Below are 27,152 nucleotides of genomic sequence, written 5' to 3' on the forward strand. Positions count from 1 at the left end.
AGTAGAATAGAATATCATATCCTGAGTCAGATGGAATCCACAGGGATCATCAAAGTCCAGCTGCTGGCCCTGCATGGGACAGCCCCAGGAATGCTACCATGTGTCCCAGAGCATTGTCCAGATTCTTCAGTTCTGTCAGGCTGCTTCTGTGTCCACTGCCCTGGGGAGCCTGTTCCAGTACCTGACCACCCTCTGGGAGAAGAACTTGTCCCTAATATGCAACCTAAACCTCCCCTGACACAACTTCAGGCCATTCCCTCGGGTCTTCTTTTAGCAGCAGGACGTGGGTGCTTATGAGCATAACCTGGAGCTTCAGTCTGAGCTGGCTGAGCACAGGGCAGGTGCAAAACTTCACCTGTCCTTTATTTCACTTACCTGGTTCCTGGAGAAGTTATAAGCTGATATAGTACACTAACTTTGTTCCAATGAAGAGAATAAAATAAAAAAAAACAACCTGAATTTACTGTAAGACAAGGCTTTGTTTCTCAGAATATGACTTTTATACTCCTACTCTTCACAGGTTACACAAACAGTGCATATCCCCTGACTTTTTCCTTATTTTCTGTTTTCTTCTCAGTCTCCTGGGGCTCTTCTTCATGAGTTCAGATAGATGCTAGGCTTCTGTCTGTGGTGGTCTGGTGTGAGATGGAGCTCAGACCCCCAGTTTTTCCTTTGGAAAGGCAAGCCTGGTTTGCTTTTTTTTCTAAACACCTCCTTGAAGTTCTACTCAGCAGTTAATGAACACTAATGCCTTTAACTCAGAGCATGTGGAAGAGAAAGAGGTCTGTAACCTTGTGGTTCCAAGCCCAGGCATTTATTGGAATGATTTACTGGAATCTAATTTATGTTTGTATGTAATAAATGTTGAAATATTCACTCATACTCTATTTAGAAGTTTTGCAATGCACACTAATTTTAGGCTTTTCAAAAGTTTTTGTTAATATTTCTAATGTCTTGCAAAAATAAGTCTTAAGAGGAGAAGGATGGTTATGATGCCTAATCTAATACCTACTCGTAAATAAAGAGCACCAAAGAACAAAACAAAACCCAGTAGTACACAAACTGCAAAGTACAATCTGCTTAAAATTATCACCATTTTGACAAGCTGAAGGGAAACTAATTTGAAAGAAATGCCATCTTCATGGCTGCATTTTGATTAGCTCCCACCTTGTGTGAAATGTTGGAAGTCTTTCTCCTTCGTCTCTTGATTCAGAATTAGCCCTTCTTTAACAAAAGAATGTGTGACTCTATTCTCCATGACATTTTTGATGACACTTTTGTAATTAATTTCACCAGCTTTATGTCAGTTCTTCAGCCATTTCATTTCTGCATCTCAGCACCATTTGATTTTCTCTTTTCTGCTTTTCAGTCCCATTGGGAAATAGCTGACACATCAAGGAATTTGCAGAAATTAAGGTGCAAATGGTAATTCAAAGCACAACAGTGAAACAAGAAATTGGTATTTTTCATTGCCAGGAAATACACAATGACCATGGTTCCTCAGCCACCATAAATCCATGGGCCCCAGTAGGCTGTTTTTTACTTGCATGCTGCTGAGGCCCAGGTACAGTAATTATCCTTTGCTTATTTGCTCAATTTGGAAGGTAGAGCTCCTTTTAGGCTCCCTGAGACAGTTTTCTTTACATCTGTGGAAGACAGGTGACTTATCCCTCCCTGCCCACAACCTGTGGATGAGTGTTTTGGTTTGAAAAGACAGGTATCTTCTAAGGAAGGCCGGAGCCTCCCCTGAAATGGAAAATGTAAACCCCCTTCCTCCAAATTACTATAAATTTTAAATTAAGGGGTTCTCAGGCAAAGATATGGGAACAGCAATAACAGTTCTTTAGTAGGAAAATTAAAAAATACAAATGCAATAGTACAAACAAAACCTACACTGCCAGAGTCAGAACATGCCCTGACATCCTGTTGTTTAGTGTGGTGGCAGCAGTGCCATTCCGTGGTGGCTCAGCCCTCCTGCAGTGCCAGCTGTGGTTCTGCTGGAGCAGGGATCCTGGACAAAGGTGGAGTTTTACTCTGAAGCTCCAGGGCTGCTGGAGATGGGCCTGCTCTTCCTCTGGGAATGCAGGGAGCAGAAAGCTGCTCCTCTGGGAATGCAGTGGGCAAAGGCTGCTGTGCTGTTCCCAAAGCTCAGATTGTATCCAGGTAGGAATGCTGGGCTCCTCCCCTGGGCAGAGCATCTCCCATGGGATGATGGAATTTGATCAGCCATGCAGGGACACTCAGTGGCCATGGACAGCAGAGATCTCTTGGAGGGAGGATGGGTTGTGGGAGAGATAAAGAAAACTGCCCAATGAACAGAAGATAACTGCCCCAGCTCTGACTGATGGCAAATAGAATACACACCCCCATTTCCAACCTAAGACAATGAGGCTGAGGGTGATGAGCTGCCCTTGGTCAGTGTGTAACTGAGTTTACTCTGATGTCTGACTGCTGACTCAGGGCTGCACTGAAGGAAGTGCATTTTCATCCAGTTATCTCCCAAAATTATTAATAACATACTTCAGTTGAAGGAAAAATAGGTCCGAAAGAGATGCACAACTTGTGTCAGAACACTCTTCTTGCTGGGCTCCCTGTACTTTATGTTGTTATGATTTTCAAGAAGACCCTCTAGTCCCTTTTGTAACTTTAAAAAGGGTAGAAAAGAACGAGGTGAGATTTAAGAACTATCTAGCTAGCAGAACAGCTACCTTTCATTTACTTCCTGCTCCACAGGCCTCAGAACTGTCAGCTAAGATTAAGAGCTTATAATTTATTTCAGCTGGAAGGTAAGTAATTATATTTTTCAATGTGCCACCTTTTACTTTGCTGTGTTCTAAGAGACAGAGTTGGCAGATTAAGGGCCTTTTCTTTAATTTATGTTCATCAACAAGTCTCTCATCAGTTTCTCTATAATTTTCTCTCTTGCACTGATAACTTTGAGCATGCATTGCACCCTTGGTGAGCAATGAGGGGACCTAAATCTCTGCAGCATGAGTGGTGCTGGGTCCCTGAGAACCTCCAAAACTGCTCTGCAGAAATTTGACCTTTCTAAACCTAGGGTGTGTGCTTGGAGGAGAGCTGGCTGAAAACTGAGCTGATTTGGAGAACAGTCCAATTTCCACTGAAATTTCAGTGTTTTTTCTGAAGGTGTCAAAACATGTACTGTGTTTTAAGTATAGGTTTAAGAGGGAGAAGAGGATTAGAAATAGAAATTACCTTAGTGTCAACTAAGGACAGGTAGCCCTGAACAGCAGTATCATCAGCTTGCTTATTTTTCTAGTCCTTGTTGGCTGCCTTCTTCCTTTGCCTTGTCTTTTGCTCCTGCTTTGTCCCTGGCATGTTTTCAGGGGCAATTTTTCTGTACATGTATGGGTGGTGCAATCTGTGTATATTTTTTAACTGTCAAATATAATCTGAGAAATGCTCAAGTGTGTTGTTCAATTCCAGATTGTGGAATTCCTGGTATGAAAGCCAGGTGACCCTGCCTAATTTTAATTTTTAAAAAAATTATCTTTCCATAAATAAGAGATTCTCAAAATTCACTTGTCGAAACCTCAGATAAAAAGAATCTTCCCAAGTGTGCAAACTGCTGCCATTAATTTGTTTAGCATGTCAATTTTAAATTTTTTTCCCCCTGAAGTTGCCTGGTTTTGTAGCTGAATAATAACTTCAACTGGTTTTAAAGTGACACAGGATCATCTTTCTCCATCCTAGGAATGTTTGCTTTTTACCAGTGCTTCCCATTCCTTTGGATACTATGGCAACTGTGTGCATAAATTTTGTGCTTAAACCAGCAAATGAAGCTTAATATTATGCAAAATATTATGAAACTTTATATTATGTGAAAAAGGAACAGTTTTTTCACCTGGATCTCTGTGTATTTGGTGCTAGGATTGTATACCATGAAAACCTTTTCCTGGGAAGCAAATAAATCTGTTTGTCTTCTTCATCTACTGAAGCTATATTTAAGAAATGTAAAATTTGGAACACCTTTTTATTTTTGCCTAAAATTCCTTTATTTCATTCAGTTGAGGAACGTGTGTCTGTCTTTGGAAGCAGCTGTGGCAAATGGGCACTTGGGGCTAGTGTGTGCCGGTTAAAGAGGAAGACTATTTTTAACAGAGATCTGATTTATATATATATATATATATATATATATATATATATATATATATGTATGTATAAATATAAAAAATTATTTTGTGGTACTGTAGACGGTCTTACAAGTCTGTATCTTAAAATTTATTGAGGAAAAAGGTGCAGCGATGTAATTGGATTCACTGCACCTTGGGGGGACATCTATAAAGATCTCTATTGTAGCAAGGCTTGGAGTGCCATGAAAATTTTGTGTGCATTAAAAGGAGCTGTAAATGCAGCAGGAACTCACAGTGGGGAATCTGCCAAAGGCAAAAGCATCGACTGCCCAGCATGGGGCTGCCCTAAGCAGAGGCTTTACTGATTAGAGTGAAAAAACCTTCGTTTTTAGGTCCTTTGACATTGTAAATGGTATGCAGATATAAATAAACTGCCTCATGTGCAGCTAAAAAGCTTGGAGTGGTGATGGCAAAGGTTTGGGTGTTAGACTAAAGAGATACATTACATGCTTCATCTTTTGGGAATCTGCAGACAAATGGAAATGTTCAAAGGGTGGAAAGAAAGAGGGACAGAATGTGTAACTGCTGAGAACAGGCTGAGTGAGCTGTGGGTTTTTTAGACTAAAAAGGGCTCCTGTGACTTTGCAATATATAAAGGTTTGTTGTGAAGACAATTTTCATGAATTATTATCTGGCTGTTGCAGAAAATAAGAGAAGTGAATAATGAATTTTGACTTAGGAAATACTCTTAAGCTACAGAGACTGTGAAACATTAGAGCTGGTTGCTTGTGGAAGTCATGAAATGTGCTTCACTGATTAATTCACTGTGGGTTAAAGCCCTGTTGGATGATTTATAGTAAAGGCAGGTAATACATGCTTTTTATCCTGTCTCAGAACAGGGGAAAGGGAAACAGCCACTTGAAGTCACTGTCAGCTCTTTTAACTCATCTCCATCTGCATTTTTAAGATGAGGAACAGATATTTACAGAGCTGCTGTAGACTTAATTAACACTACAGAGGGTATAATTTTCTTGCCCATCTGTGTGAGAGCACCCAAATATGACACCACTGCTGCTCCAGAAAAGCAAGTCAGTGTTAAACTTGCTAGTGAACACAGGACTAAATGCCATTCTGCCAACAGGACAGCTCTAGTCTTATCAGTGATGTCCTACAAAAAAAAAAATCTACTTTTTGTCAATGAATGTTGAAAATAGGTTTCAAGTAAGAAGAACCTGAAAAGTATATATAAAATTTCTTATCTGCATCAAGGAAGAGGTAAATTGGGCAGAAACATACTATCTGGTGCTATTCAGCATTTGGAGACCAGTGCACAGGGTCCCATTGGAAATAGAAATGAGCAGATCAAGTTGGAAGTGGAAGAAAGATTCCAGCTGTAGCCTAGAAGTAGACTCCAGATATCTTAAGACTGGATGTGTTTCTATACTTGCTGAAGGAGCTAGCTCCTAAGAAGAGATGAACACTTTACTGTGTTGAATTGCATGGAAATTTTGGAATCCTAGAGGAATTTGCTCATTTTAGCCAGTCCAGATACTGTCTGTGCTAAGCCAGGAAAGGAACTGCGGTGTTGGTCCACATTTTCAGAAACTGGGCCCAATGGGAGATGTTTTCTGAACTGATTAAAAGCCCTGAAAAATAAAAGCTATGTGTTGAACTTGTTTACAACTTAAAAACTTGCAAACAGGAAAAGCAATTTAATCACTTAGCACTTTAAAGATAATTATATCAATCTGAAGAGAGGCTTTACTTTAGGACTTCTTGTTAGGAAAATAAACCAAAACCAACCCCCAAAAAGATTTTTGTTCTACAAATGTAAAATTAGTTGTGTATTGCAGCACCAGATAAAACTTAACAGCCATATCTAAAGATACTCAGTTATTTGTGCATTATGTAAGATTAATACAAGCCTAGTGACAGGCCTCCAACTGTCCCAGCAGTAAAACACTGATAGGAGAGTAAAGTACTCGTGGCGAACCGCATAGGGATAGGAATTTATGGAAATGTAACTCTGCAGCTTATAGCTCTGATATTGACACTTCCATTTTCATAAAATAGTTATTCATTGCATCAGTGCTTATTTTCTTATTTGCTTATTTTCTTTGTACTTTACTTTTCCTGGTGCCTGTTTGGAGAGAAAAGCTAATATCAGAGATGGTGACAATGTGTTTCTCTTTTATAACACACAGGTTAATTCTTCTTCCATGTTGAGGCATGTAGCATGTACTGCCTCCAATTGGGGGTAACTTCAACAGAGCTCTGACAGGCATAAACCTGGTCTTCCAAATGTTGTCCCTGGGACATTTTTTCAAAACCTGAAAAAATGAATTAAATAATAGGCAAGGTCTCTTTTTAAAAAAGGACATGTAAGGTTTTATTTCATCTGGAATACCCCTTTCAATCTCACTTTTTCCTGCTAGGTTTGTTTTATATTTGATTAGTTCTAGGAGATGGATTTTGACATTTAAAGTATGTGTAATAGAAAGAGAATAATGACATATCTGGGATTACAGAAAAATATTTGCCCTTGAAAATGGTAATGCATTGTTAAATACTGGTTGCATCATATCTGAGTATAATAAAATCAAAGTGGAAATGGAATGATTGTGTGGGGAATGAATAGTCTCAGTATGTGACAGAAGAAGGGACCTCAGCAATTCTAGCAGTGCAGCTGAAAATGGATTTTGCAGCATGGGCTCATTGGGTTTCCAAACCTATATTTTAAAAATAAAAAAAATATTTGTATTAAAAAAAATATAAAATTTGAATTAAAATTGAAAGTGTTTGAATAAAAATAACAAATGATCTTCCAGTCAGTTCAGACCTCATTTAAATCCTTGGATAAGTTCCCCCAAGAGCCATGGTGTGTTGATTCCTCAAACGGGGGGTGTGTTTATCCTGTTAGTGCTGCTGAGGGGTTAAGGTTTAAGTTTAGCTGGTGTCAGGAAATGGAAGCTATTTGCAGAGTGGACCATACCTGATTTGCAGCTCTTGTGAGAACTGTGTTGGCACAGCTGGGTTGAGCCAAGGGCTGGAACAGGACTCAGTGCACGGGAGAAAGGGGGAGAGTTTCACCTCTGCTCTGCAGGGCAGCCTGCAGTGCCTGCAGCTTGGAGCACACAGATTTTTCCTCAACTCCTCTCTTTCCTGCACAGTGGTATGCAGGTATGTTTATTCCCAGTTTTCTGGTCAGGGATAAACTGTGCTGAGAAGAAAGGAATGGGTGAGGAGTCCTCTGGGCCAGTAGGAATGGTCTGTGTTTGGGTTTTGGTGTAGGTGGTTGGGCTATTTTGTTGTTTTAATTCCAGCCATTGAAGTCAGCTCTCAGGAGGATTTCTGGCAGGGTGTGACTTTTCAAATCAAACCCAAGTGAGGGCAACCACCTGCTGCAGCTGGTGCCTGTGCTGGGGCAGTAGTTTAGTGGCTGATACAACACTGGAAAGGTTGGTTTTTGCCTGTGGTTTTGCTCCCATTAATGGTTCTCACCCTTCTACATAATCCATGCACTGGGGCCCCAGCTGTTGTTCTGAGTGTTTATGAATGGGCTGGGTCCTCTTTTGGGTGAACTCTCTTCCAAATTGTCACATACCTAACTGGGAAGAAAAATTTACAATGTGAGTGCATGAAGAAAGATACAGAGATAGGGAGCAGCATGTGCTGATGTATTTTTTCTCAGTTTATTGTAGCAGACACTAGGATTATATTTTTCTTGCAAATGCACTTTTTTTTTTGGTCCTTATCCTTCATGTTTTTAGTTGCCCTTAGTTCCTGTTGACAGTAACAGAACTGAGTTTTGCCCTAGTTTTATTTAACAAGGAGAAAACCAAGGGCTGGGACAGGGAATTACAGGCAATGAAGCCTCCTCCAGGTCTCCATTCCCCACAGCTCAGCTTTGTGTTGAGGGTAGCTCTCAGAATACTGTTATTAATAAAGTGTATTGACTGGAAGGGAAATTCAAGAGTCCTTTTTTAATAATCTTTCATCAAACTGAAGGAATTTCGGGCTTGATTCTTGGATCTAAACACTTGATTAACTTATCTACCTTATTTATCTGCTCTTGCCTTTTCTCTATCCTCTGCCACTCTGATACCTGCACACTGCTGGAATTTGCCCAGCACCTCTCTGCTCCTGGATTTCTGCTCCTGGCAGAGACGTCCCTGGGGCTCATCTGACTCCAGCTGGGGAGAGGTTTGTTGTGCCTCTGGCATGTTTAGGCTGTAACAAATGCAATGCATTTAAAGAAATTATTCCCTGTTTGTTGTGCTGGAGGCTTCCACTCCTATTTTTAAATATGTTCTTCCTTGCTACTATGGGCTTTATCCTTAGAAGTCAGTGCAAGAGCTGCTTATCAGAGTGTGGAACACGGCTGCCACCAGGTTGTGTGTGATGTGCTCCCCATCTCTAACTGGCAAAATATATCTCAATATCTCCCTTTAAGATATCTTAAGAATCTCCATTGTCCTTTTCCTTTGTGCAGGATTGGGGGATTACTCATGACAGAAGCCCAGTTGTTCCCCTTCCCTGTGTGACCACATCAAGCAGCTGTGTCTGGATCTGTGCTCCCATCCTGTGCACTTCCCAAACATGAGAACTGTTTTTCCTCCAATCCAAATAAAGGTAGGACTTGATGCAGACCTTTGGTAACTCCTTCAGAAAGGGACCTTGGGAACTCAGCTGCTGTAGGTTGCAAGTCTCAGAGGACTCCCTGTGTAATGGTATCTGCCTGTCCCTTGTGCTCTTACTGTGCTGTGGCATCTCTTAGGGAGACACCTTCTTTCCTGGCCTCCTAGAACAGGTATCCTTCACTATGGAGTTCCCCAAATGTACACAGGCAGCTGTTCACCTTTCCCCTGACTCCCAGCATGTCTGCTCTGCAGTGCTCTTTGCAATTTCCAGGGTTGGCCTTCCAGATTTGCAAACACACTGATCTTGTGATGTGCTGTGTGCCAGCTGACTTCATTTTAAAATACAGAAGCGCCCCTTCTTATTCATCCATCTCTCCTGTAGCACTTGTGGCTGGTGTCATTCAACTGTGGAGAATTCTTCAACACCTTTCACCTGTTTGTGCATGTCTGATATTGAAAAGTTTCTGTTATTTAAAGATGCAGGTCTTTGCAGGGAAACTGACTTTCCTGATTTATGTGACTACTCATTGTTCTGCAGTGTTTTTTTTTTTCCTTGATGAAGAGGCAAAGTCCATAATTTCAGACAAAATGAATCATTTGCTCCCTAAGTTGTGTGCTGTCGCATGTTTCTGAGACTGATGTCTCAGAGACCTGTTCCAAGGTTGGTACTTCAAAATTTCTGGGGACAATTGTTGGAGAACTGTAGGCACATTTGTGGAAATAAGCAGGTTATTATATACATATGTGTTATATGTGTATATTAGTAAATATGTAGATATATTTTTCTATATAAATATGTTTATTATATACATATGTATATCATGAATATTCAAGGTTAGCATATGGGATCTGCTCCTAGAATAGTGAAAATAATAACCTTTCGAGACTAGGGAACTGGTTGGAAGGTGCTTGAGATTGTTAGGAAATAAAGACTGAGGCAAGAAATTAAATCACACCTCATCTGAGTGGATGGTGAGGCCAGAGGAAAGCCTGAACACTGGAATTAAGTGACTCTGGTCTGTGAGATGGCTCTCTCAACAGACACAATGGAAAACAAGAGTTAAAGACCATGTTCAGTATCAGGGAGGGCAAGAAGACAAAGTGATAATAACAGCTATATTGGCTAAATATAGGCAAAATATTATGCAGTGCAAGATGGATTGTTAAACTAATAAATGAATACATGATGTAAGGGGACACCTAGAATGGGTTGAATGTGTGAATATGAATAAGCAAAACAGTGTTGGCTCTGGTTTTGTAGATGTTCCAGTTCCTCTGGACTACTTATTTTTGTGTAAGGACTCACACTGGGATGTTAATCAGCATATCCAGCCATTAATCTATTTTATAGGTACAACATCACTGTTGTTGATGTCTAAAAGTACATCTCTAGAAGTGGTAGTGAGTCATAGCTGGGTCTATACAGTTACCAGTGGATACTTTTCTATGAGTTCAAAAGACCTGCAAAAAATCAGATGTACTGCAGAAGTTGCTGATGATGCTGATACTGGTTTAGAATATGGTGTGGTCAAAGTGATAAAACTGACAAACTGCAAGGAAAATGCAGGCAGCTTATTCCTTCATTTCCCTCTAGCATACATTCAGTGCTCTTCCAACAATTTATACAATTGTCAGTAAAATAGAAAATAATCAGTCCAAAGTAGTTCTAGATTTTTTTTTTAGTGAGGTTGGTTACTTTTTGCCCCTTATGGATTCATTTATGCTTGAAAATTCGGGGAAATGAACCACATGCAAGATGACTATAATGAATTTTCTAGATTTGTGCTTTCTCAATGGGTCACGAAGGAGCTGTTCTGCAGAAATCTTGATCCTAGGAAGTGACTATTTTTATAAGGCTCTTCAAAAAGAAGCTGTGCTTCACAGAAAATATTTCTATTTCATAATTCTCCCACTCCTGTCCCTTTTCATCAGTTAATTAAACTTTCATTAAATGTTTACAAAACCAAAACCATTTGACTATTTGGAAACTATTTGTTCAAACTGTAAAGAGGAACTTGGGAAGGAGAGTTGGGCTCAAGCATTAAAGCTGTAGTTCCTGAAACTTGTCCCACTAGTCTTTAGCCAGCTTATGGCTTCAAGTGGATCTGTGTAAGAAGGAGAAAGCAGAATGCAAAATGATAAAAAGGAATAAACTGGCAGTGAAGCAGGCTGGGTGCTCCAAGAGGGAATAGCTAATTGGGTATCATGAGTAGCTTCATTTACTGGTATTCACACACCTGGAAACCACTGGCTGCCCTTTACAGCAGTGCTGGCTTGTTCTGCCTCATGTCCTGGGGAGGTGGTTCCTTGTTTGAAGCCCAGATTTGCTTTCAGACCCACTTCCCATCCAACAGGACGCCCTTGCTTATTACTTTGCCATCAGGCACAGAGAGCCCTTGCCCTGGACAGTTCAGGTTTGTGAGCAGGCTCTCTGGTGCACTTAGGTGCAGTTCCTTGTAGTAAAAAAACATCCCTGATATAAAAAATTAATAGAATAATCCTTCACCATACCAGAGAACAGTGGGAAAGAGACTGGAACTAAGAGAAAGGCCTTTGAAGCCAATATTTAATTATATTTACGGCTTTTGAATGCAGTGCATGAAAGTGGGAAAGGGAAGACAGTTTTCCTCTCAGTTTTTCAATAATAAAGGAATAAAATGTCTCCTGTGGAAGTGAGCGTGCTCATATGGGAATCCTAGAGGCATTGCTGGAGTCCTGCCTGAGTAACAACAGCAGGATGAGAGCCCTGTGGAGCAGCACTGATGTGCACCGAAAGAGATAATGGAGGAGTGGAAAGTACCATCATTTAAAGGACACGTCATGAAGCAGTGTCAGGAGGTGTTTCTACACATGAAGATAAATTGCCGTATGCAGTCATCCCACCAGCCAAGAGGAAAAATAAATTTTACTTATGAAAAATAGTAGACCTGCCTTTGTAGGAATGGTGCAGTGCAAAGTGGTCCTGATGGACTTCCCCCAAACCCAAACATCCCTGAGAGTTGTGAGTTTATAAAGGCAGCCAGGAAGATGCTGTGTAACCTCAGTTTCTCTTTTGCAGTTGTTTCTCTTTAATGTACAACGCAGTCTGAATTCAGACTTGCCATAAGTTTTCAAAAAGGGTTGGCCTTCACTGCCCTTTTTTCAATAACTGATTGAGGGGCATTTTGGATTTACCCCACTAAGGTTATTTTAACTGTTGAATGATTTCAGCCCTGCTCTTGGCTGAACGTCTTTGGGCTCCTGTGCCAGTGTGCCTCGGTGGGCTGGAAAATTATTTTGGTAAATGATTTGGTAGATTTTGGTAGTTCTGTGTTGCTGATCTCACCCCCCTGTTTTCCCTTGCTTTTGCTCTGTCATTTCTCCACCTTGGCAAGCACTGCACTTTCTGCCACATCCCACTTCTTTTACTGGCACTGCACCCTTGTTCTTTTGTGAGGTCTATGGAGAAGGATTTTCAGAAATGTGAAGAAAACTCAACTTGAATTTTTACTGGGTCTTAACTCAAATGTTTTTATTAGATCAATGAATGGAAATCTGGGAGCCATTAGAAAAGCAGTGTCACTGAAATGGCCTCAAATTCACCCTTGATCCTGTAATTATGCTTTCCAAGATACCATCTCATTATCTAAAACTCAACTGTGTCATTAGTTATATCTCATTTTTGTAATTACAAGCTATACATTTGTCATATCTGTGGAAGCAGAAAACATTGCCATTATAAATCTATGGTTTATGCAGCTTCAGCAGGAATTGCTAATGAGCAAATCTTCCTTTCTGTCTCTTTCTATTTTTTTTTCTGAAAGCTTTTCCAAACAAGCTCCTGCAAATGGAAACTGAGCCTGAAAATTCAAATGGTGAAGTGCCTCCCTTAGGCCTTCTTGGTGCTTTGCTCTTGAGATATGTTAATAGACCATGATAATAAATTCCCTGAATTTATTTTGTTTTTCTCTTCTTAAAGATGTCATTCTTCTTTCTTCCACAAATAATAATGTGAATGCAAATCTGAGAGAAAATTAGTGCAGCTACAAAAACAATAATCTTAGCAAGCATCTGTTGTCCTAGGAAAACTTTGCATTCTGGAGGAAAGCAAAGCTCAAATTCAGAATCTCTTTTCTTTCTTACGATGTCTGTGCATTTGAAGTCACCAAACTGAACTGTCCTGGCTCAGTGGTGAGAGCAGAACATTTAGGATATGCTTTTTCCAGATCAACACCTTGAGTTAGGTGATTTGTTTTGGTTTTTTTTCAATTGTGTTCTTTCCCATCTGAATTATACATTATAAAATCACTGTAGGTGTCTCCACGAAACTATAACCAAAATTCAGTGCCAGGGGAATCTTATGCATGGCCTTCCTTACTCTAAGAAGGTTTCTCTGTGCTTCTGGTGCTCTCCTAAATTCCCTTTTCCCAGTCTTTCCTCTTTTTCTGTGTGCTCTCTGTGGATTGTTTTCTTGTTTGCCCCCCCCCCCTTCTCTACCCATTGATTTTGATTTCTCTCCTGCTATTTTCAGTTCAATTCAATTCTCACTGCTTGCCTGGATCTCCATGCCCACAATATGGTCCCAGCTCCCCACTGGCCATCCATGCATGAATAATCTTTGCTTTCCAACAAGTCACAATTCTTGTTTACGATCACTTTTCTGTTCTTCCCTCTGAAATACACAGTAGGACATGAAATAAGTAAAACAGGCAAGGAGACCTGCTCCTTTTGGATGCCTTTGTTAAGTGATCAGCTGTGGGCAGGGGCCCGAGGGGTCGCGCACACCGCCGCTGCTCCCTTCGGTGACACAGAGGAGGAGAGACAGTTTTGCTTTGCAGCAGAGCTGGGGCTTCCATCCTCGCGGGCGTGCCTAGGAAGACAACTCTGGCTCGTTGTCCAGGGTCCTCATTCTGACCCGGTTCTAGTCAGGTCACGGTGACATTAAAATCTTGCTGGTAGAGTAGGAGAACTTCTCACTAGTAGGACCCGTTAATTGGTTCTTTAAATCTTCGGCTAGTTCGTAGTCTTTAGGGTCTTTGGTTGGGTTTCCTTGGATGTCTCTTAAATTGCATATTTCCCGGGGATGTCACCTGGCGCCATTTTGGGGGGCAGCGGAGGCAGTACCCGATGGGTGAAAGAAGAGTGTCGGTAAGGTAAGGGGATTGACAGTGGGGGTAACTTAAAGGGTTAACATTTAACAGCTATTTAATTAACATAATTAACTTGTTACAATTTCAGATTAACATTAACAGCTCTAATTGTATTAACTTATGGACTTGTTAATAACAGGATATTTCTTGTTTGTTTGCACTTTTTTCTTCGCTCAGGTTGTTGCTCAAAAGCCAGCCAAACAAAATAATATTTGGAGAGGGACAACTGTGAGAAAGGTACAGTTTGAGCTCAGGGTACAGGAATGAGCTGTAATACAACACTTTTGCAATGGTGTAAAAACATTCAGCAAACATACAGAATACTTTAAACTACTGCTAAGTATCAGTAGCATAAGCATTGAAATTCATAATCCTTTTTCTCAAGTTCATGCTGTCTGTGAAGATTAATACTTAGATCACTTTTTATATAAATACAGCACTGACTTTCAAGACTTAGTAGGTTTGTTTTTTATGGAGGTGATGATGTGTTTCATTTTTGCTTGGCAAAATGGTGATGGCAATTTACTGAATTTGTTGCTTTTATGACCTGTAGATGCAGAGTGTGTGTGTGCCAGCATGCATAATCCCAATTTTATTCCTTTATGCAGTTAGAGTAAGAAAAAAGATTTAGTACTGTGATGTCATTCACACTGTGAAGCCTTGCAATGAATGGTAGGAAAACAGCTGTAGTCACCTTAATGGAAAAAGGAAACTTCAATGCAGCAGCAATTGCACTTGACTGTGCATTGTGCTGCTGCAGAGGAGCCCTTGGGGATGTCACAGGTCCTGAGGCACAACTTGAGCAGGAAATCTGTTGATTTCCTAAGGTGCTATGAAAATATGCTGCTTTTTTTGGTGTGTTTCCATTTTGAGTATTGCCACAGTTAGTTGGTTATTTCCCTTCCAATCAATCTTTTCTTCTGGGCGACTGAATTATGTATTTCCACATCATCGTGATCAACAGTGCTGAAGTCATTGATTTCATTTTGAGGTAATATTTTGTTGTTTTCACAGCCTACCTTCCAATCTTATTCTGCAGTATGCTTTATGTATGGAGGGAAAACCAATATTATTCCAAGGGAATAATGAAACGACAAAACATTTCAGCATTTCTGTGTGCCCGAGGCAGACAGATTTTCTATATCCAGAGCAGTGGACTTAAGTTTGTATCTGTAGAATTGAACTTAAGTTTGTATTTATTTAGAACGAAAATCCTATTTAAATAATATATTAAATTGTTCCAGATGCACAGTGTTGTTTTGTTGACAACAGATGTCTGTTCTGGAAACAACAATATTGGTGTCTAAGTAGAGCTTACATTGAGAAAATTGTGTCTAGACTTTATAGAAGACATTGTGATTTCTTCAGAAATAGAAAAAAGACCTGGAGGATATTGGCACTTCCCCTCAGGGCTTCAAAAACCCAGCCATTGTTTCAATTTATAGTTGTTAAGTAAATAACTACAAAAATCATATATTTTTGTAGTCTACAGGCCCCTACTGGGCTGTGGGTTGTTTCTACAGTCCTGCCATGTCCACAGTCTGTCCAAGGCCCTGGGAAAAGCAGATCATGAGGAGGAAGATTTACTTTGCCAGGCTCATTCACCTTCCTATCACCCACCTCATGTCTTTTTAGAAAGAAATCTGTTAAAATGGCTGTGTAGATCTATAGGGAACAAGGTCAGTTTATGAAAATCCTTTTGTATATTTTAATTCAAATTAAGTTCATATTTAAACTGTTCTGTTTAGCTAAAGTGTAAATTCAGATGCTAAACTGAACCAATCTGTCTGCTGCATATGCTTTATCATTGAACTGTCTTGACAACCCTTGTTAACATTTGCATAAACTGTACAGGCTAGTAATAATGATGATGATGGAATTAGCCTGTTAGTATCTTATTTTTGTTGTATAATTTTATTCTCTGTAGGAAGGAAAACCACTATATCTTTTGAATTAGTCAATGACTCTGCTTTACTATTATTAGCTATTTTTATATATTTGTCTCCCTAGATAGCACAGCAAAGCCTGCTGGTTTCCTTGTAGGGAGTCTTGAAAGCTTGTCTGTTGTGCTTGTCATCTCAATTATTAGATCATTTAATAGTAATATTTTAGCATGGTTAACTGACCTTCCTCTGAGATGTATTCAGAGCTGAATATGGTTGGCAGTAATTTGAAAAGTAGTTGTGGACAACATGACCATGCATCTCATCTCTTCTGCATACATCCTTTAGAAGTCATGTATTGGACTTGTGCGGAGAAGTTGGTGTTGAGCTGCTGAGCAGCCAGCAGGGCAAGGGAACAGGGATAAGAGTCATCCTACAGCCCTTGAGGTCCTGAGTTCTTCCAGTTCCACTGCTCTCTGTCCTTTTATAAGATATCTAAGTTTGGTGGTTAAGATATTTCTGTATTTTCCTATACTGATATACACGTCCCCCTCCACGTTTCTTATATCAGGAATGCATCAGGACAAATATAGGTGATTTTAATATTTTGTAGTTTGTGCATGAACTGTTCAAGATCTCTAGAATGCAATTGATTGACAATTTCTAAAAAGAGATGTAATTGTGTTTGTTAATCGCTGTACAAAAAAGGAAAAAGAAACTTTAAGTGGTTATATGAAATATATACATATACTTAAGAACATATTTTCATAATGTAAAATGGTTTGTTAAGCTAGTTTTAACTTCCTATTAGGATTTTCACATGAGCAAATAGCAGCATATAGTTTTGCCAAAACCCCTCATTTGACTGGTTTGACTTCAGTTTCCATTTCTCTTCTAAACTGGTCCTTTTTTTAGATAATGTGAGGGAGCAAGACATGTGACTGACTGAAGTTGGAAATATCTACTTTATAATTATAGCTTTTAAATTATAGGAAAAAGGAGAAATTCCCTTTAATTTTAAACTTAATTTTTATGTGTAGGGAGCAAAAGTCAGTGGTTCCGAAGCACAGATGTATAGCAATATATTACTAATACCATGGTATGGTATTTAAAAAACTGAGAAAAAAAAAATTGAAAAATTCCACTGGCCATTTCAAATGAAGTGAAAGAGACTTTCATGCTGTAAATCCTTGCCTACCACACTGGCTGGTTTTGATCTGTGCTCTCAGGGTTGTGTTGGCCATGCTCATTCTTTTCATCCTTGCTTCTGTTGGGGATCTCCAAAGCCATGAGCAGCCCCCCAGCTGGGAGCCTCCAAACCTGCCCCAGGAGGTGTCCCAGCCTCCAGCTGGCTCCTTTCTGCCAGCCTTCTCCCCTTTCCACATGCTCTGGCACCAGCCTGGGCACCCAATCCAAAACCATTACATAAGGAGTGTGACTTGTACAGTGCACAAGTGGTGAGTGGGTGCAGGCACATCTTGGGGAGAGCGGAGCCATGGGCTGAGTAAAAATAGGCTTTGCAGTACGTGCCAAAATGAGTGAGTTACATTGTCAGCTGAACAACGAAACCCAATCCCCTGCTGCTGCCCACTTCCCTCCCCAGCCCCTAATAACTGTAACCCAATAAAATAAACCACACCAGCTGAAAGGAAGTAGAAGTGGCTTATTTTCTGTCACTTGTCAAATAGTCGAGCATTTCACCTGATGTGATGTTTTCAAGTTTGTAGAACATTTTATTGGGCAGACAGAAAGCATTGGTCAGCTCACCATGTCTATGTGTGTGTGTGTGTGTATATATATACCTATACACACACACAAAACAAATAGGGATCTATATGAAGGACCAGGATTCACTGGCTATTTTAAGGATTATGGAACTGCTTTTAAAAATATGTTAAATAGCCAACAGGGTGGAAGTTGTGTATAGATTTGTTATCAGTGATGAACTAGTGTCAGAATGTGAATTTGATGAGTCATTTTGTATTAGTTGTAATTATGGAACATCAGTGCAAATAAATCATGTACACTCGGTTATACCAAAAAGTAATCTTATTGATTGCACCTGACATTTTGATAATAAGCTCCTGTTGAAATCATACAAAAGGTAATTTTAAATCTTATATCTTTGTCAGAGTTATGGCTTTATGGTCAAAACATTAATTAGTTTTATCCTACAGCTGTGATGCAGTTTAATTTTGCAGTGTTGGAAAGACAGCTCTATGCATGAGAGGCTAAGTTAAAAATATTTCTCATGGGGCACTGATGTGGACAGTTGCCAAGCCAGACTTTCAGATCCTTCCAGGGCTTTCAGCTGCAAATATCTACCTCTTAATATTGCATTGATTGGCAAATGCCTTTAAAAATCCACTGTGTAGGGACTTCCATCTTGCACCAATCCATAAACCACTGGTCTGTGCTTCGGCTTTGGGATTTTTGACACATTCTCTGTTTCCATTGCAAACCAGCTTTCATGTTACCAGCCAGCTCAGCCTGGGAGTTTGTACACAGAAAGAGGCTCCTGAGTGCCAGAAGTTACCAGAATGAGTCTGGGTTGCCTGGGAGAAGTTCATAGTGTTAAGAAGGGGGCAAGGATCTTGGTTTTCTCCTTAAAAAGGGTTATTTGCTCTTATGGGTAACAGCATCCCAATAAAGTGCCTGATGGTCCTCAAGTCCTGGGCAGCCCAGTGGCAATCTCTGAGTGGATCTGCAGAGGAAACAGGTTTATATTCTGCCTGAGCAGCCACTGATGGGCACTGGAGGCAGCTGGGCAACACTCCTTGTTTTATAGCTCTGCTTTGCTATTGCAGGGAAAGGCCAGGAAGGAAAACTAGGGAGCTGAGAGGTCTGAGCTCTCAGCAGCTTGTGAGATGTCCCCACCTGAGGAGCAGCTTTGGGGCAGGTGATAAAGGGATGTGTCCACTTTGTGAAAGCAGTTCTTTCAGGTCTGTGCAGTGCTGTTGTGCTGCCTGTTTTCCCTTGTGCTGCTGACCTGCAGGGTTGTTGCTGTGACAGGTGAGCTTTGTTCTCTAGCAATTAGAGAAATTTGCTATTTACCAATTAGAAGAGCAATAGTGAATGGTTTGGTGGTTTTTTGGGGGTTTTTGTGGTTTTTTTTTTGTTTTTTTTTTTTTTTTTTTTTTTTTGTTTTGTTTTGTTTGTTTTTTTGTTTTTGTTTTTTTTTTGTTTTGTTTTGTTTTTTTTTTCTCTGAGAGATTTAGCAGTGGAGGTTAATTGTGCTCAATAGACCTGTGCATGATTATATAAATTATAAATTATTTAAAATGATGCTTGTGATTCTATGAGCTTGACTACTGAGCATCTTGTGGGAGGGAGGAAAACTTCTAATGGTTTGTTTGGCACAAAATCTTAACTTGAATGCTTTGCTGTTCATGTTTGTAATGCCTTTGCTTTGGTCTCTTTTTGCAAAATCAATCAGTGGGCCAACACTTCAAATCTTTGAGATCCAGGCAAGCTGTTTTGACTTTCTGAAATCTTTGCCTGGGAGGGATAAAAGGCTGTGGGTAAACAAATTCAGGAGTTTTTTACTAGAGTTTACTGATAGATGGGCAGCCTGGCCAGAGCCCAGCATGTACCTTAAAGGCATTAGAGGAAGCATCTCATACCAACCTGAACTTAGCAGCAGAGGAGAAAACTCACATGTGGTATTAACTCATATGTGACTTCTTATTGTAAATATTGTGGTCATATTGTGATATTTTTTCTTGACTCCTTTCAGTGCTGTCTCAGTTAGAAGCACACGACTGACTCATTCCTGCATCTGGGTATTGACGTCATTGTGATGCACTTTTCATTTCTAGCATGAGTGTTCCAGTCTCTCCAGTATGGAATTTAAATGAAAACATGATGCCCTTTATTATTACTGAGAAGTAAATGAACTAGAAAAATTACATTCATGGGCTTTCCAACTCATTCTCTATTGCACTGAACATATTGGACATCAGAGCCTGTCAACACAGTCATCTGAAACTGTCTCCTTCAGTGTTTCACTCCTAAAACCTGAATTATTCATCAGAGATTTTACTATGTTAACATATTCTTATGATCACGTTGACTTTAATTCCAGTGCATGAAAAAGGAAGTTTGCTGTTTCTCTTTGCATAAAAACAGATAAATGTATTAATGCTTTAACAGACACCCTTCTAAATCCTTTGGAGCAAGTCAGAGCAGAACAAAGCACAAAGTAATGTCAGATCACATCAAATTAAAGTATTTACAACAGCCAGGGTGTGATGGTGAAGCTAGCTAGGATTGTGAAGAAGTTTCTAGAGGTCTGGATGGAGAAGGTTGAAGTGCTTTATTCCTCAGGATGGGCAGTCTGCAGCAGGATGCCTTCCATGATCAGTTCCACACGTGCCATCCATGTCACAGCACCGGGGCATGGGGAGTCGGAAATGCCCTGGGAAAATTGGAATACTTTGAAGGTCAGAAGTTCTGATTCAGTTAATGCTTGGGAAAAGGGTGAAGAGATTTATTTGTTTTTTTTTTGGTTTTGGTTTTGTTTTTTTTTTTTACCTCCTTTGGTGACAAAATAAATGTATTCTACAGAGTTTCTCTGAGCTAATGCTCAGGGGTTTCTTTATGACCAGCACTATGAGAAGAGATAAAGCAAAAGCAAATTGATGTTTTAGGAGGAGAAATTGCCTTCTGTGGTGTCAGAGGACAAAAAGGCTCTGATGACTTTTTCTGAAACCTTATGAAAAGTAAGATATAGTAAGTTATAGGGCTATTTAGAATCTTGAAAATAAGTGAACATTTACACCTGTACATAACATACAAAGTGATGTCATGGTTTTAGTTTTGTCATTGTAAGTGGAGGTCAGCATCCTGGAGCAGAGCTCTGAGCCAGAATCCATGCAGTTCTTCTGCTTTGAGTGTTCTCTTGGAGAAAAGGACGATTGTGGGGTTATGTGTTCAGAATGTTTGTTTGCATGTAGCCATAAAGCATCATGAGGGCCATTTCCAGGTCAGCTCAGAATGACAAATCTTGTCAAGGGGACGTGTGCTCCTGCAGTGGAAGCTCACAGAGTGCTGACAGAGAACAGGAATAGTGTTCTGCCTGTTCACATGCTCTGACATTTGGGGAGAGGCTCAGTGCTGTGCACCATGCTAAATGAACTTACTATGAACAGAACCCAGCAAATGCATTTTGAGCTGCCTTTCAAACAACTGAGCATTGCTGCTTATGCAATGAAGGTCTCTTCAAAATACTGGCCTTGTTTAAATGTGGGTCGAGTATGAATTTCTTAAGACACTAAATTTAAGCATAAGCATGAAGTAGGCCAAATAGCAGGATTGTGGGTTGTGTTTTTTTGGTTTGGGTTTTGGTTTTGAGGGATTTCACTTGTTTCCCTGTCTGATTTCTTTTTTTCTTGGGTTTTGGTCTGAATCAGATTTAACCCTATTTTTTAAAAAAACTTCCTTGACTTGGAATTACTTAGAAAACTTGTTTAAGGAACCCCAGTTCACAGACCTTGAATAAGTTTTATCCATTGACTTTGTCAGTTTAGAGGGTGTCAGCAGAGGGAAGATGGGATTTGTTGAGCACAAGTTGTCTGAGGCCATGAGGAGCTCTTGCCCACCCCTCTTCCCTGGTCAGTTTTAAGGGCAGTTATAGTCTGAATCCCACCACAGACACCCTGGCCTGGGTAAATTCTGGGTTTTCCAGTTCACACGCAGTAGGATTTCCTTGGCTGTGCCTGTCCAGGAGCCATGGGAAAGAGGTACCTGTGTTTCCCCCTCTGAAGGCAGTGGGGGAGCCCTGCCAGAGCCTCCAGAAGCTGAACAAAACTGAATGTCCATGTTTTCCAGGGGAAAACCCTGGAAGCAGAGCAATGTATTTTCCCACTGACTTTTGCTAGATGAAGCAAATCAGCAGTCTGGTAATTATAATCTGTCTGTTTTGAAAACTATTACTCTCAAGCACTCACCAAGCACAGGCTTTTGATATGTATATTGACAATATATGTCTAAAGTACTGCAACTTCTTTTGGAATATTAAAGGAAAAACTATTTTAAAATTCAGTGCCTAGAGATATGTATTTTTTGTAGTAGGCACATTTATGTAAAATCAACTTAATTTCCAATATTCATATTTTGTGAATGGGAATTCAACATATATGTTTGATTGTACTCGGGAAGGAGTCGTGTATTGTGCTGATTGGTATTGCATTTCATTGGTAACAGGAATGACAGGAATCATGACATCATGACATCATGACAGGAATGCATGCCTAAAAGTTTGTATGCTGCATATTTTCACCTGAGGTTTGAAATACCATTGTATCAAATATTTTGAGTAGAAATTAGTAAGTAGTGCTGATTATTACACCTTTTTACTCTGCTCCTACATATTTTGCAAGCAGGAAAAAAAAAAAACTAAATACAGTAACAAAATATTCATTGCTAATTGCTACTTAAACCTTTATGACCTTAGATTTTCTCTGGTGTTTGGCTTTAAATAAATTATTTTTAAAGCCCTCAATGCATGCCTTAAGTTGCTGTTTTTAGCATATTTCCATGAAGTTTTGAGAAGCGTGCATAGACGATGAATTAAGTGGTGTAAAAGAGGTGGAGGAAAGGTGCTAGCAGGTTTCATAGGGCTGTTCTGTGAGGAAGGGAGGCAGCAGGCAGTGCTGATGCCTTTATGGCAAATAAAAGCATCAAAGCTCTGAGCCCTGTGTGGTGTGACCGCTGCCAGAAGAAATATGACAATTCTCAAAACAAAGCCACCCCCCTGCCACCCCCACATGCTCTGGATGTGAATATCACCTCCCTGGTGCATGCTGATTTGTGAAGCTCATTGAGAAACACTCTCTTTCTCCTTTCATTGAGTGTTTTTTGACTTTGTGTTTTCCGTTTTTGCATTTGGAAATTGTTCATCTCTGCCCTGTTCACGCCTGACTCATGGTTTGCTCGCAGACTTTCATGGCTTGAACTGCCCTGCCACTCTAACCTTGCAGACAGTTTTCAAAGTGGGGTTTAAAGGCAATTGTTCAGGTTTGATCTCGTGCATGAGGATTTATTCCTTGTATCTAGAACTTCTTGTAATATGTTCTTGGAAAAGAAGGAGAACCAGCAATACCTCACCTTGAAATCTGCTCATGTTTGCCAGGTGAAGAACTGGAGAAACCAGCAGCCATCCTCTTCCTAAGGGCCAAACTTTTGCCTCAGAACGGGAAGAGCATCTAGAACACTCTACGTGTTAGGGGACTCAAGGGACGTAAAAGTGAAAACGGATTCAAAATAAATTAGCAAAATGTCCCCTGTTCTTAGCTTTCTTCTCAGTATTTTGCTTTCTAGGAACTTCATCTTCTGCATTTTGTTTTGTACAAGAATAACTAAGTCCTGCAATAATTTTCTTTTAAATATTGATTTAAACTGCAAGTCTAATATATAACTAGGAGATAAAATATTCTAGGAATATGGTGTTAAGCTAAAATAAGATTGAGAACTTTAGTTTGATGCATAACATCTATTTAAAGTAGTCACATAATTTATTGGAGCTGAGCTTCTACTGAAATAGTTCTGCAGTTTCATTATCACTTTTTTAGGCAGACCTCTGATCTAGATAACCAGGGGAATGCTATTTTGGAGGAAAATATTCTAAATGCCTTCCTCTTTCTGAATTACAAGGAGATAAAAGAAGAATACTTTCCTTGTGAATCAAAGGATGATATTTATGAAGAATTCCAGAGGTTGCTTTTCTTGAAACTTAAAATAGAACCTTGAGAGTTCTTCACCTTAACAAAATGCTAGGTTTCTAAAAACTGAAAGATTACTGATCCATATATTCTGGCAGTTTTAAAAATAGGGTTATTTTTGTCCAAACTATAAGCCAGGTTTAGCAGTTCTGAACAAAGTACGTGTCAGTAGGCTCTGCATTTTGGTAGTCCTTCAAATCATCTTGATGTCTTAAAATCTGAGATCCATGCTGAAATACAAAATTGTTGGGGTTTTTTGTAGGGACTTTTAGAATTGATTCAAAGTAGATGTAAATCAAAGCTGCAGCCTGTGTGTTTTCCTCTCAAAGGTGGCTTTGGAAACCACTTGCTTGTGATCCCGACCTTTCAGGCTCCTGAAACTGCAGCAAACTATTGAGAGTGGAAAATGGCTGTGAACATCTTGTGTCTGTGTTGTGGCACCAGGCCAGGGATGCATGTGCCACCATGCAGATGGGTTCTGCATTGGTTGCTGGACAATTCCTGGCTCTCTCTGTTCTGTCCCTGTGTCTGCAGAGCTCTGAATGCTCAGGGAAAGGGGAGCAGAGAGTGGCAGGGAGAGCTGCTGGAGATCTGCTCTGTGAAACCCTCCCTGTGCTGAATGAGAGAGACCAGATCAGATCTTGAAGCACACTCAGACAAGTCCCTGGGTTTCAGAGAACTGCTGAAACTTCTGAAAATAGTTTTTTTCACGTGTTTGGGTTGTTTGTTTTGTTTTGGTTTGTTTGTTTTGTTTTTTTCTCAGCACTTCATATGCTGCCAGTAGCAGGAGCCAGGAAGCTGCTGTGATCTGCAGCATGATTTTGGCAGCTTTTCTTGACAGAGGTTGAAAAAGCTTGAACCCTACTAGGCATCTCCTTCCCTTGGTAGCAAAAGGGCAGCTAACCTCTTTAATCTGTAAATGCTTTGGTAAGAAGTCATTGGGGAAATTGCCTAAAGCTCCAAGCCATTAGAAAGCTTCATTGGGCAAAGTCATCCAGTGTGTGCAGGGATGGAAAAAGCCCAGACTGTGACCAAGGACAGCTGCAAATCCACTCCTGGTTCTGACTAAAGACAAAGCTTTCATTTCATGATTATTTTTTCCTCCAGAAGGAAAAGCCTGATTGCTGATCTCTCCGGCATATTTCATAGATATCCATTGCATTTATCTGATCTGCTGATTTTGAGGACACATACTCTTAAACACTTTATTTTTTGCTAGCAAACTTTATGACAAAAACTCTTTTACAGAAACATGCTTCCTGGTAGTTTTTGCATTGGGGAAGAAGAAGGGAATAACCACTGTATAGGCTATTTAAATAAACTGAAAGGGGACAACAAGATCATTGAAAGTTTTCACTGGGAGTTTAAGACTCTCACCATGTTATTGCAAGGACCACAGGGCACTGACTATGAAGGTTTCATGAATCATCAGACCAAACCATTATACCTGTGAATGAAACTAAATATAGGTAGGTAGTGCTAGAATTTCCTACCTTTTTTTTGTTTTGGCTATTTCTTCTTGGTACCATGGGAACATTTAATCCCCCATTTTCTTTTGAGACTCTCCAAACAATGGATGACAATTTATCTACGGTACTCTGTTCATTCTGGCTAACTGCTCCAGTGCTCCTAGCTTTCTAGCCTGAAAGATATTGAAAAGCTGGAGAAGGCTATTCACAACAACGCAGTACAGCTCTAAATATTTTTATTTCAGTAGTAAGATGGGACCTTTTGGATAGTTCTTATGAAATAAATCCTGTAGTTCATAGCCGGTTAAAAAGGATCTGGAAAGGAGAGGGCAGGGAGCTGTAAGGCCATTTGATTGTGCTATAGGGCTTTAAAATCTCCCTGCTCTTATTTCAGATGCTCAGCATCACTCTTTGCTTGCTCAGCTAATAGTACACAAAGTGATCATTAATCAAAGTAAATAATGTGGCTGTAGCAGGAAACATGAGGCACTGAATGCAGAGAGAGTGTGCATTGATTCCAGGGGATTTTGGACAGATGGGTATCATCACTGCAATGTAAATAGATAAGGTTTCAGGTTCATGATTAGTTTTGCAGACCACCTGAGTTGTGGTAATGGTATATCAGCCCTTAGCCTCTGGTAATGTTGCTGGTTTTTAAATGTAACTTTAACTATTTTTCACTTCCCTGCAGGCCAAACTCAGGCATTTGCACAGCTGCCAATGCTCAGCCCTGGGGGGCTGCAGGATGTTGGACTGCTGTGCCTTCAGTGCATTTGGCAAGGGTTCCCAGGGAGAATCTGTAGAGCCAAGGCTGAGAAAGGGAGGTGCTGCCACACAGAGTCTTCACTTGTCAGCTTCACCTGATCATCATCTAGTTTTCTGTCACACTCTGTAGGGGGATAGAATGTAGGAAAACAAAGATGGTGCAGAAGGCAATCTCACCCCTGAAGAGTTGCAGCTGTACCAATCACCAAAGATTAGGAACAAGTCTGCCCTTAACAGGCCACAGCTGTGTCCAGTGAGGGCGAGTGCTATGGAAGAGTGGGTTAGCTGGTCGAGAAGGGAGCTGGGGTTTGTTGGCTGTGTTGTGAAGAGGAAGGAGTCAGTGCTGTGAGGAGCTGCCCGTGATAAATCCCCAAGAAGGTATGGAACTTTTGCAGTAAGATGATAACAACACTCCTGGCAAATTGTTAATGAAGTCTCTAATGAGATGACTATGCATTTAATATTTTCTACATGATACATAAATTTCACCTGTTGTCTTTGGGAGGCTGCAGCAGGAACAGGTGATTTGAAGGACAGATTGTGGTGATCAGCCAGTAGTATGTAAATATATGTGCAGGAGGGCAAGCAGGCTTGTGTGCTGGACCAGGGCAGGCACTGCAGTGCCAGGCACAGGGGAGGAGGAAGCCCTGCTAAGCCAGTCTGCTCCACCTTTGAGCTGAAAGCATTGGCACCTGCACAAAGAAATCCTGTTTTACCTCAGTAGCAGCAGTTTTCACTTACCCACAGAGAGAGGGGGCTATGAGCTAGTTGCTTTAGCTCTGGAGGGGGAATTTTTTGTTGTTACTTTGTGTCAATGATGTTTTTGTCGTTTCCTTCCTTTACAACTTTGAAAAAAATAAAAATTGAAGGGATTTTTTTTTTTGTCTGCTGATGGAGTTGGTGGGAAATTGCAGCTGCCAGGCATTTCTTGCTCAAGGCTCTGATGATCCGTAAACTTGGGATAGGTGGTCATCTTAACTTTCCAGCTTCTGAGGAAGCAGGCAGTGCAGTCAGACTGGATGGACTGGCACAGGAGCTGGCTTTGCAGTGAGGGGAGGAAGGCTCTCTGCATGGATTAAAGGAAAGCTCTGCTCTGCTACCTGGAGTGGGAAACTCCAGCCCAAGCAAGTTTAGAGTGTAATTGGATTTAAACCCAGAATCAGTAGAGTCCAAGCTCTTGGAGCCATAAACACTCATGAAGTGACTTAGACCAGAGAGGACCTATGGAGATCTCTGGTACAGCCTGCTGCAAGCAGGGCATGACTAGCTGAGCTCTCTCAAGGCCTAATCAGTGGGATTTTGGATTATGACCAAGGCTAGAGGATCTCATCCTTCACGTTTTCATTTTTATATTGTCTAATTAAAGAATCTGCCCTTCCCCAATTGTGGAAGTCACAGAATGTGATTTTACACAAACATCAAAATAATGTGGGTGGGATTTGATTATCAAG

General features: G+C 40.4%; 1 protein-coding gene across 13 annotated transcripts in view; it reads left to right on the forward strand.

Moving 5' to 3' along the window:
* Positions 1 to 27,152, forward strand: part of HTR2C (5-hydroxytryptamine receptor 2C) — a 259,463-nt gene that overhangs the window by 134,928 nt on the left and 97,383 nt on the right. For 10 of the 13 annotated variants that reach the window (XR_005259910.1, XR_005259915.1, XR_005259908.1 and 7 more), the window contains one exon: positions 8,587 to 8,726. The exons of the other annotated variants lie outside the window; for them this stretch is intronic. The gene's annotated coding sequence lies outside the window, so the exon portion shown is untranslated. The remainder of the gene's footprint in view (positions 1 to 8,586; positions 8,727 to 27,152) is intronic. 13 annotated transcript variants of the gene reach the window in all.

The sequence above is a fragment of the Motacilla alba genome, chromosome 4A (assembly GCF_015832195.1).
Source record: "Motacilla alba alba isolate MOTALB_02 chromosome 4A, Motacilla_alba_V1.0_pri, whole genome shotgun sequence".
Lineage (NCBI taxonomy): Eukaryota > Metazoa > Chordata > Aves > Passeriformes > Motacillidae > Motacilla > Motacilla alba.